This window comes from Callithrix jacchus, chromosome 8 (genome assembly GCF_049354715.1).
Source record: "Callithrix jacchus isolate 240 chromosome 8, calJac240_pri, whole genome shotgun sequence".
Taxonomy (NCBI): domain Eukaryota; kingdom Metazoa; phylum Chordata; class Mammalia; order Primates; family Cebidae; genus Callithrix; species Callithrix jacchus.
In genome coordinates, this window is record NC_133509.1 from 138,689,942 (window position 1) to 138,700,473 (window position 10,532).

Below are 10,532 nucleotides of genomic sequence, written 5' to 3' on the forward strand. Positions count from 1 at the left end.
CCTGTAATCTCAGCACTTTGGGAGGCCGAGGTGGGTGGATCACGAGGTCAAGAGATCGAGACCATCCTGGTCAACATGGTGAAACCCCATCTCTACTAAAAATACAAAAAATTAGCTGGGCACGGTGGCACGTGCCTGTAATCCCAGCTACTCAGGAGGCTGAGGCAGGAGAATTGCCTGAACCCAGGAGGCGGAGGTTGCGGTGAGCCGAGATTGCGCCATTGCACTCCAGCCTGGGTAACAAGAGCAAAACTCCGTCTCAAAAAAAAAAAGAAGGCGACACTTGTTGAGGCTGGTTTTGAGCCCCACTGCGTGCTGCGTGCTTTTGATGCTCACTCTCTAATTCACAGGGCCCCGAAGACAAGACTTCAGCTCACAGCTGTATCCCAGGGCCTGGAACTGTGTCTGATATATACTAGGTACTTAATAAACTCTTGCCACACAGCCCCCCGAGAATATTTCACAGTGCTCTTCTTTTTGTCTTTTTTTTTTTTTTTTTTTTACTGGCAGGGTCTCACTCTGTCACCCAGGCTGGAGTGCAGTGGTGCAATTTTGGTTCACTGCAACCTCTGCCTCCCTAGCTCAAGCGATCCTCCCATCTCAGCCTCCCGAGTAGCTGGAACCGCAGGTGGGTACCACCACGCCCCACTCATGTTTCGGATTTTTGGTAGAGACGGGGTTTTGCCATGTTGCCCAGGATGTTCTCAAACTCATGAGCTCAAGCGATCTACCCACCTTACCCTCTCAAAGTGCTGGGATTGCAGGCATGAGCCACTATACTCAGCCTCATTTCTCATTTATACAGATAGCGATTGCAGGCTCAGGAAGGGAAATTCACAGCTCAGGGTTGAACACTCGGTGGGAGAAGCAGCCAGGACACAGCAGGAAGGGCTCCAAAGCCGAGTGTGTTGCTGCAGAGCCTGTCCTGAAGCTGGGGGGGGTCTGCAGAAGGAGGCTGGAGACGGCTGGAGAGTCACTACTGCTGGTGACATCATTGTTCTGCTCTGACCTGACCCCTGAGTTGGTCACACTTGGCTCTGTGGGCCACCCCTGCTTCTCCAGCTCTCTGCTGCCCTGGCCTGACACTGGTTATTCAAGCATCTTCCTCTCTGTCTCCCCCAAACAGGAAGTCTTTTTTGAGGCTCTTGCATCTGGGGCTTCTCATCTCATGTGGTCACTGCTGCCTTACAGGTCAGTCTGGCCCTTGCACTGGATGCTTTCTGGGGGCAGAGCTCATGGTGCTGGCTCTGAGAAGATATCAGCAGGTGACACATGGAAGGGTGAGTAGGTGGATGGGCAGATGAATGGATGGGCAGGTGGAAAGGTGGACAGATGTATCTGTGTGTGGACAGGTGGGTGGATGGGTGGATGTACAGGTAGGTAACTGGATGAATAGATGGGTGGATGGATGGATAAATGGAAAGGTGAGATGGATGGATGGATGGACAGGTGGGTGGATGGATGGATGAATAGAAAGGTGGGTGGGTGGATGGATGGGTGGGAGAATGGATGGTTGGATAGATGGATGGGTGGGGGGATGGATGGATGGGTGGGTGGGTGGATAGGTGGATGGATGGATGGATGGATGGACAGGTGCATGGGTGGGTAAATGAATGGATGGATGGGTGGGTGAGTGGGTGAGCAGATAGATGGATGGGTGGATGGGTAGGTGGACAGGTGGATGGGGGGTTGGGTGGCTGGCTGGATGGAGGGATGAATGGGTGGGTGGGTGGATGACCAGGTGTGGTAGCTCACATCTGTAATCTTAGTACTTTGGGAGGCAGAGGAAAGCAGGTCACCTGAGGTCAGGAGTTTGAAATCAGCCTGGCCAATATGGTGAAACCCCACCTCTACTGAAAAAAAAAAATACAAAAAATTAGCCAGGGATGGTGGCATGTGCTTGTAATCCCAGCTACTCGGGAGGCTGAAGCAGAAGTGCTTGAACCCAGAAGGCAAAGGCTGCAGTGAGCTGAGATCATGCTACTGCTCTTTAGACTGGGCAACAGAGCAAGACTCTGTCTGAAACAAACAAAAAAAGATGGGTGGGTGAATGGGTGGATGGGTGGGTGGGTGTGTGGGTGGAGGGGTGGATAGGTAAGTGGGTGGATGGGTGGGCGGATGGGTAAGTGCGTGGGTGGATAGGTAGGTGGGTGGATGGATGGGTGGGTGGGTGGATAGGTAGGTGGGTGGGTGGGTGGGTAGGTGGGCGGATGGGTGGGTGGATAGGTAGGTGGGTGGATGGGTGGGTGGATGGATAGGTAGGTGGGTGGATGGGTAGATGGGTGGGTGGATAGGTAGGTGGGTCGATGGGTGGGTGGATGGGTGGGTGGGTGGATCGTTAGGTGGGTGGATAGATAGGTGGTGGGTGGGTGGGCAGATGGGTGGGTGGGTAGGTAGGTGGGTGGATGGGTGGGTGGATGGATAGATAGGTGGGTGGATGGATGGGTGGGTGGGTGGATAGGTAGGTGGGTGGATGGGTAGGTGGGTGGGTGAATAGGCAGGTGGGTGGGTGGCTGCATGGTATGTTCTCAGCAGCAGCCAGGGGACCACCTGTCTTCCTGAACATGCTGAGTTGCTGGGGTTTCTGGCCAAAGAATCACATAGGCTGTCCATAAAACAGCTGGAGAGGTGGGTAAAGTTTATTCTGCAGAAGACAAGGCTCAGGGGAGCAGAGAGCTGCCTTTGAAGGGCTGTCCCTTGGGAGTAGGCAAGGACACACCTTCCGAGCCTCGTGGTTCTACAGATGGACGGGGAAGCAGTGGCAGAAGTAGTATCGAGGCAGATGGTGTCGTGAGGCGCAAGCCGCCTGCCGGTTTTGAACACCTCTTCCTCTGCTTCTGCCAAATGGTAAATGGAACCCGAATTTTTTTCACACTTACCTTTTTAGTTCTGAAATGGTTGGTGACTCCAGAGATTTTTATAATTAACAGTGTCTTGGCTGGGCATGGTTGTGTATGCCTGAAATCCCAGTGCTTTGGGAGGTTGGGGTGGGAGGATCACTTGAGGCCAGGAGTTCCACACCAGCCTGGGCAACATGGTCAGATTCGGTCTCTACAAAAAGTTATTTAAGAAATTAGCCAGAAGTGGTGGTGCATGTCTGTGGTCTCAGCTACTTGGGAGGCTGAGGTGGGAGGATTGCTTGAGGCCAGGGTTTGAGGCTGCAGTAAGCCGTGATCTCGCCACTACATTCCAGCCTGGGTAACAGAAAGAAACCCTGTCTGTAAACGAACAAACAAATCAACAGTGTCTTTTTTTTTTTTTTTTTTTTTAGGTGGAGTCTTGCTCTGTCACCAGGCTGGAGTGCAGTGGCACAATCTGGGCTCACTGTAACCTCTGCCTTCTGGGTTCAAGCGATTCTTCTGCCTCAGCCTCCCAAGTAGCTGGGACCACAGGCACATGCCAGCACGCCCAGCTAATTTTTCTGTATTTTTAGTAGAGATGGGGTTTCACCATATTGGCCAGGATGGTCTTGATCTCTTGACCTCGTGATCCGCCTGCCTCGGCCTCCCAAAGTGCTGGGATTACAGGCTTGAGCCACCGTGCCTGGCCCAAGATGTCTTTTTTTTTTTTAAAAAAATTATATTTAAATATAATTAAATATTGTATTATTGTAATAGAGACAGGTTCTCACCGTGTTGCCCAAGCTGGTCTCAAACTCCTGGGCTCAAGCAACCCTCCTGTCCTGGGTTTCTAAAATGCTGAGGGTTACAGGCACAAGCCACCATAGCTGGCCCACAAGGTGTCTTTTGAGTGAAAACAAAACACTCACAGTCACAAATGACACAGAGATGGTTATGATGGGAAGTAACACTGTGCCCCAACCTCCCCCAGCTTCTCTTCCCAGGGTCTCCGTGTAGTTCTGCTTAGTTACCTCGACAGCTCTGCGCCATGCACAGCGTCTCTTTTCTCCCACTTAACACGTTTTAGACACGACTGACTCCTCAGTGTGAAGGATGGAAATTTAGCTGCGTCACATCACCCTACAAACCTTATTGTTTATGTAGTTATTTTTATGTCTTCTACTGCTCTTTTGGTAACTTCATTTTTTGTTTATTTTATTTTTTCTTTGAGATGGAGTCTTGCTCTGTCACTAGGCTGGAGTGCAGTGGCGTGATCCTGGCTCACTGCAACCTCTGCCACCCAGGCTCAAGTGATTCTCCTGCCTCAGCCTCCTGAGTAGCTGGGACTACAGGCCTGTACCACCACACCCAGTTAATTTTTGTATTTTTAGTATTTGTATATTTAGAGACGGGGTTTTTACCATGTTGGCCAGGCTGGTCTCGAACTCCTGATCTTGTGAGTCACCTGCCTCAGCCTCCCAAAGTGTTGGGATTACAGACATGAGCCACCACGCCTGGCTACTAGTTATGCTTTATGTGCTTGCATACTAAAATGTCAAGGATAGTCTTCTTTAAATCAGTCAAATAATACATTCTGCCGTGCTGCCGCCCACCTGCACCTAGGCACCGCTTGGCTTAATCTTTGTATAGATAAGACCCCCATATAAGAAAATCTTAAAGCCGGTGGCATCTCCTCTGCTTTCTGAGAATGTCCTGCTTTGTAACTGAGGAGCTTTCCATGAATGAGCTTTTAGGCCAGGTGCAGTGGCTTATGCCTGTAATCCCAGCACTTTGGGAGGCCGAACTGGTGGAACTTGAGGTCAGAAGTTTGAGAGTAGCCTGGACAACATAGTGAAATCCCATCTCTACTAAAAAAAGAAAAAATAAAAAAATTGGCTGGGCATGGTGGTGCATGCCTGCAATCCCACGTATGAGGCAGGAGAATCGCTTGAGCCCAGGACGCAGAGGTTGCAGTGAGCAGACATCGCGCTACTGGATGGGTGACAGGGTGAGACTCCACCTGAAAAACAAACGAACAGAAAGATCCGTGAACCTTCTCTTAAGGTCCGAATCTAAACCCCCTTTTCCAGTAACACTACCATACAACCCAGCAATTCGGTCTTTGGTAGGAGTCAAAACAAAGAAAAAACAGCATTTCCACTCTTTGGTATAGACCTAAGAGAAATTAAAATGTACGTCCACGTAGAAACCTGGGTGTGAGTGTTTGTTAGCAGCTCTATGCACAATAGCCAAAAGAGGGAAACGACCGAGAAGCCCGTCAGCAGATGAATGGATAACAAGATGCGGTCTGTCCATCCACGTGGTGGAATATTATAAGGTCATAAAAAGGAATGAAGTACTACACTATTCACAACTTTGTGCTAAGTGAAAGAAGCCAGATACAAAACACACACATTTTGTATTCAGTAGTTCTCCCCTTATCCATGAGGACACATTCCAAGAACCCCAGCAGACGCCTGGAACTGCAGAGCGAGCCAGACCCCACAGAGACTATGCTTCATTCTATGCACGCACATGTCTACGGCAAAGTCTAATGTGTAGATTAGACACAGTAAAAGTCATTACATAGAACGTCTCCTTTTCGGAGATAGGGTGTCACTCTGTCACCCAGGCTGGAGGGCAGTGGCACGATCACGGCTCACTGTAGCCTTGACCTCCCTGGCTCAGGTGATTCTCCCGCTCAGCATCCTCAGTAGCTGGGACTATAGGTGTGTGCCAGCACGCTCAGCTAATTTTCTTTTTGTAGAAATAGGGCTTCATCATGTTGTCCAAGCTGTGATTTTGTTTTTTATTATATGATGATTATTATTTTTGACACAGTGTCTTGCTCTGTCACCTAGGCAGATTGTGGCTCACTGCAGCCTTGACTTCCTGGGCTCAGACAATCCTCCCACCTCATGCTCAGCTAATTTATTTATATGTTTTGTGGAGACAGGGTCTCCCGGTGTTGCCCAGGCTGATCTTAACTCCTGGGCTTCAGCAATCCTCCTATGTCAGCCCCCAAAGTGCTAGGATTACAGGCATGAGCCACTGGCCAAATTGTGCATTTTAAAAGGATATGTTTTGTCTGGGCGAGGTGGCTCACACCTAAAATCCAAGCACTTTGGGAAGCAGAGCTGGGAGGGTCCATTGAGGCCGGGAGTTCGAGACCTTATCTCTACAAAATAAATAAATACATAAATAAAATGTTAAAAAGGCCGACTGTGGTGGCTCACACCTGTAATCCCAGCACTTTGGGAGGCGGAGGCAGGCAGATCACCTGAGGTCAGGACTTTAAGACCAGCCTGGCCAACATGGTCAAATCCCATCTCTGCTAAAAACATCAACTATTAGCTGTGTGTGGTGGCAGACACCTGTAATTCCAGCTACTCAGGAGACTGAGGCAGGAGAATTGCTTGAACCAGGGAGGCGGACGTTGCAGTGAGCCGAGATTGCACCACTGCTCTCCAGCCTGGGCGACAGAGGGAGATTTCGTCTTAAAAAAAAAATTAGCCTGGCTTGGTGGCAAGTGCCTGTAGTCCCAGCTACTGGAGAGGCTGAGACAGGAGAATCACTTGAACCCAGGAGGCGGAGGTTGCAGTGAGCAGAGATCGCGCCACTGCCCTCCAGCCTGGGTGACAGAGCAAAACTCCATCACAAACAAACAAACAAACAAACAAACAAACACACTCGCTGTGTACTGAGAGCTTCCAGGTCCCAGGACTGTGGCCCTCAGTGTGTCACAGGGCTCACTCGTTAGACCTCATGGTGACCTTGAGGTTGGGCACCACGTTCCCATTTTACAAAGGAGGAAACTGAGGTTTGAAGACATCACATGACAATGAAAAAAGGCAGCAGAGCTGGGATTGGTGCCCAGGCCTCTCCCAGAACACGGCCACCTCGGAGAACACGGTTCTTGTGGTCGGAAGCATCACCCTCTACATTGGCTTTCTGTGGCCACGGATGGGTTTTCCTCACCTACACTTAAGTGCCCACCTACACTTAAGTCATGTGGTTAAGCCCTTTTGGCAACGTAAGACCTTTCCCAAGAACATGCCTTGGTGCAAAGGAAGGCAGAAGGGGTAGCCTCTCCTCCCCAGGATGCTCCGCCCTCCCTGACCTGACAAGGGCAACCTGGGCGGTGGCCGGGACCTGCCCTGCGGCAGACAATGGGAAGCCTGTGTGTCCTCCTGGGTGCGAGAATTAGACAGTATTTACCTTTCCCTTGGTGGAAAAGCCTTTCCCCTCCCGCTTTGGGCGGGACCTGGCTACTGCCCCACCCCCACCCGGCCGGGCACCCTGGCGGCACCTCTCTGGGCTGCTCCCTGGGTGCGTCCCTGAGCGCTGACTCCAGAGGTTTAATCATTAACCGGCACGTTTGGCCTTCGCTTGCGGGCTGGAATTTGGGACCTGTGCCCAGGAACAATGATCTCCGACACATTATTTTGTGTAAAATCACTTTTAGCTGCCATTAGCAGATAAAGCTGGAATAAAGTGGGGTCCATGAACCAGCACTGGCCTCTCGGCCTCGGGGGCTCCCTAGGAGGCACCCACCTTTTGAGGACGGTGAAATGGCTGCTGGGAAATGTGCTTGCCGTTGTGGTGCAGCGCGGAGGCGGCTCAGTATGCTTTTGGCCCCCTGTGCGGCGGCGCCGCGTGTGGTTTTGGGGACTGGCAGAGCGCCCTGGAGGCGTGCCCACGTGCTGCGGATCCACCAGGGGAAATGCTGACGCCCGCTCTGCCACCTGTTCCTGGGTCACAGAATGAGAAGCCTTTGGGATGGATGGCTCCCCACGCTCCTCGCCCAGGCCAGGGGGCGCCCTGCGGCAACGCCCAGCTCCCTTCATCCTGGGAGGAGCCAGCGCTCCAGTAAGCCCTTTTCGTCCTGAGCTGTTTGCTGGAAGTCACCAGTGGGTACCCAGAGCCCAGGCCTCCTCTCTCTCCTTCCCCTGACCTCTGAGATGGCTGGCTGGATGCCCACTCCAACCCCATTCCCCTGCCCTTGCCTGCGGACAGCCCTGTCAGGGGCAGGGCCTCCCAGCAAGAGCCAGCAGCTGTGCTGTCTGCAGCCCTGGCATTTCGGGGGCAGCTGGAAGGGTGGGGGTGATTTAGAGAGGCTCACTGGTGGGGAGGTGATGGGGCTCCATGCCGCCTGCACGGGACCCCCCTCTTCCCTGGGCTTCATCCTTAGGGTGCCCAGTTGTTTCTCCCCAGGCACGGCCCTCCCTCTCCATGTCGTTAGCTCACTTCCAAGTCTACCCACAGCCGGTCACCTCCGTCTTAGAGCTGCCTTCCTCCACAGCCCCCCAAATGCTAGCTGCCCAAGGGTCAGCGTCGCAAGGGGACCCCACCAGCCTTTCCTACGGAGGCATCCAGAACCCCCTCTCCCCATCTTCCTGCCCTCCCACGTTTCTGCCTCCCTAGCTCTGCCCCAGCCCCAGGAACCCACGCATGCAAACTCAGAAGCTGCCTTCGCCTCTCCCGTGGGCAGGCCTGTCCCCTGCAGCCTGTGTCTGTGTCTCCCTCCACTGCCGTGGCCCTGCCCAGGCCAATTGGCCGGCACACTTGGGCTCAGAGACAACTTCAAGGTCCACACGTGGCTGTGCACAGCCCTGGACACCTAGAACGTGGGGCTGGTCAGCCAGCAGCTTCCAGACGGGGAAGGGCCAGGGCCAGCACCCAGGCACTGGCCACCACCACCACCTGTTTTCCCCCAGCAGCGCCGGGCTCTCCCTGGGCGGCTCTGCTCTGTGACTGCGAGCTGGTTCTTGGGCCTCGGTTCCCTGCCGTTCTGGGAGGCTCGGGGCCTAGCTGACCTTGGGGCCTTGCTGCCTGCCAGCCCCTGACTCCAGATGGCCAGACACAACCCCAGAAACTCCACCCGGCCTCTTGTTGGCCACCGGAAGGGCTGGCCGGAGCTGCAGGATGGGCACACCCCTGTTGAGGGCTTGCCCACCGCCCCTCTCTCTGGGAGACTTCCTGGAATCCGGGAAATGAAGGCGCTCTCAGGCAGGACACCCCAGCTAGATCTGCCTCCCTGCTAGGCCCCAGGCCCTGCTCCTGGCCCTGCCAGGGAAGCCAGACCTGACTGCACAAGAACAGAGCCTGCCTGCAGAAGGGCTACCGGGGAGACAGCCAGGGCCTCACCGGGGACAGACCCCAGAGAGACAGCCAGGACATCAGCGGGGACAGACCCCAGGGAGACAGCCAGGACATCACCGGGGACAGACCCCAGGGAGACAGCCAGGACATCAGCGGGGACAGACCCCAGGGAGACAGCCAGGACATCAGCGGGGACAGACCCCAGGGAGACAGCCAGGACATCAGCGGGGACAGACCCCAGGGAGACAGCCAGGACCTCACCGGGGACAGACCCCAGGGAGACAGCCAGGACATCAGCGGGGACAGACCCCAGGGAGACAGCCAGGACATCACCGGGGACAGACTCCAGGGAGACAGCCAGCACATCAGCGGGGACAGACCCCAGGGAGACAGCCAGGGCCTCACCGGGGACAGACCCCAGGGAGACAGCCAGGGCCTCACCCGGAACAGACCCCAGGGAGACAGCCAGGACATCACTGCAGACAGACCCCGGGGAGATAGCCAGGACATCACCGGGGACAGACTCCGGGGAGATAGCCAGGGCCTCACCCGGAACAGACCCCAGGGAGACAGCCAGGACATCACCGGGGACAGACCCCAGGGAGACAGCCAGGACATCACCGGGGACAGACTCCGGGGAGACAACCAGGGCTTCACCGGGGGGGCAGACCCCAGGGAGACAGCCAGGACATCACCGGGGACAGACCCCAGGGAGACAGCCAGGACATCACCGGGGACAGACCCCAGGGAGATAGCCAGGACATCACTGGAGACAGACCCGGGGGAGACAGCCAGGGCCTCACTGGGGACAGACCCCGGGGGAGACAGCCAGGGCCTCACTGGGGACAGACCCTGGGGGAGACAGCCAGGGCCTCACTGGGGACAGACCCCCGGTTCTTTCAGAGCCTGTCTGTCCTTTGCCTGCCTGCTGCCTCCTCATCCCCACTGCCCAGTGGGTCTCTCCCCTCTGCTTGCCCTGCCACAGTTCCTTGGATTAGAGTTTTCCTGGTCTCTGCTACTTTTAGGATCAAACCTAAAATCTTACAGAACTTGATGCACAAAGAGCTGGCTCTGCCGATCAGTGTGGGAAGGGGGAGACTATTCTGCACATTGGGCTTAGACAACTCTCCAGAGAGAAAGCTGGTTTATTTCACACATTCAGAGATCCCCTGCAGAGATTCAACAACTCCAATGGAGAAAATCTTTGAGCACGGGCCCTCCCAAGGAGGGGCGTTCACCCCCAAAGTGGGGTGGTTCTCCAGGGTCATCCCTGAAAACACTTGACGGCATAAAAGCCCTGGTGGCTCTGGGCGGAGCCGGGAAGGTGCATTTCCCCAGACAAACAAGCTGTGTTGTCTCCGGCACGTGGGAGAGAGAGGTGATGTTTTCCAGATGTCCAGGAGCTGCCTCCCATTCCCGGCCCTGCCCAGGCTGAGCGCCTGCTGAATGCTTTATGTATGTGCCCAATAGCAGGGCTTGCGCCCTAGGGCCGGATGGAACAGAAGGGAGGCCTCGGGCCTGGGTGGGGGTGCTGGGGCCCTGCCAACACCCGTGGGAGGGCCTGTGAGCACCAGCCCTGGAGAACTGCAC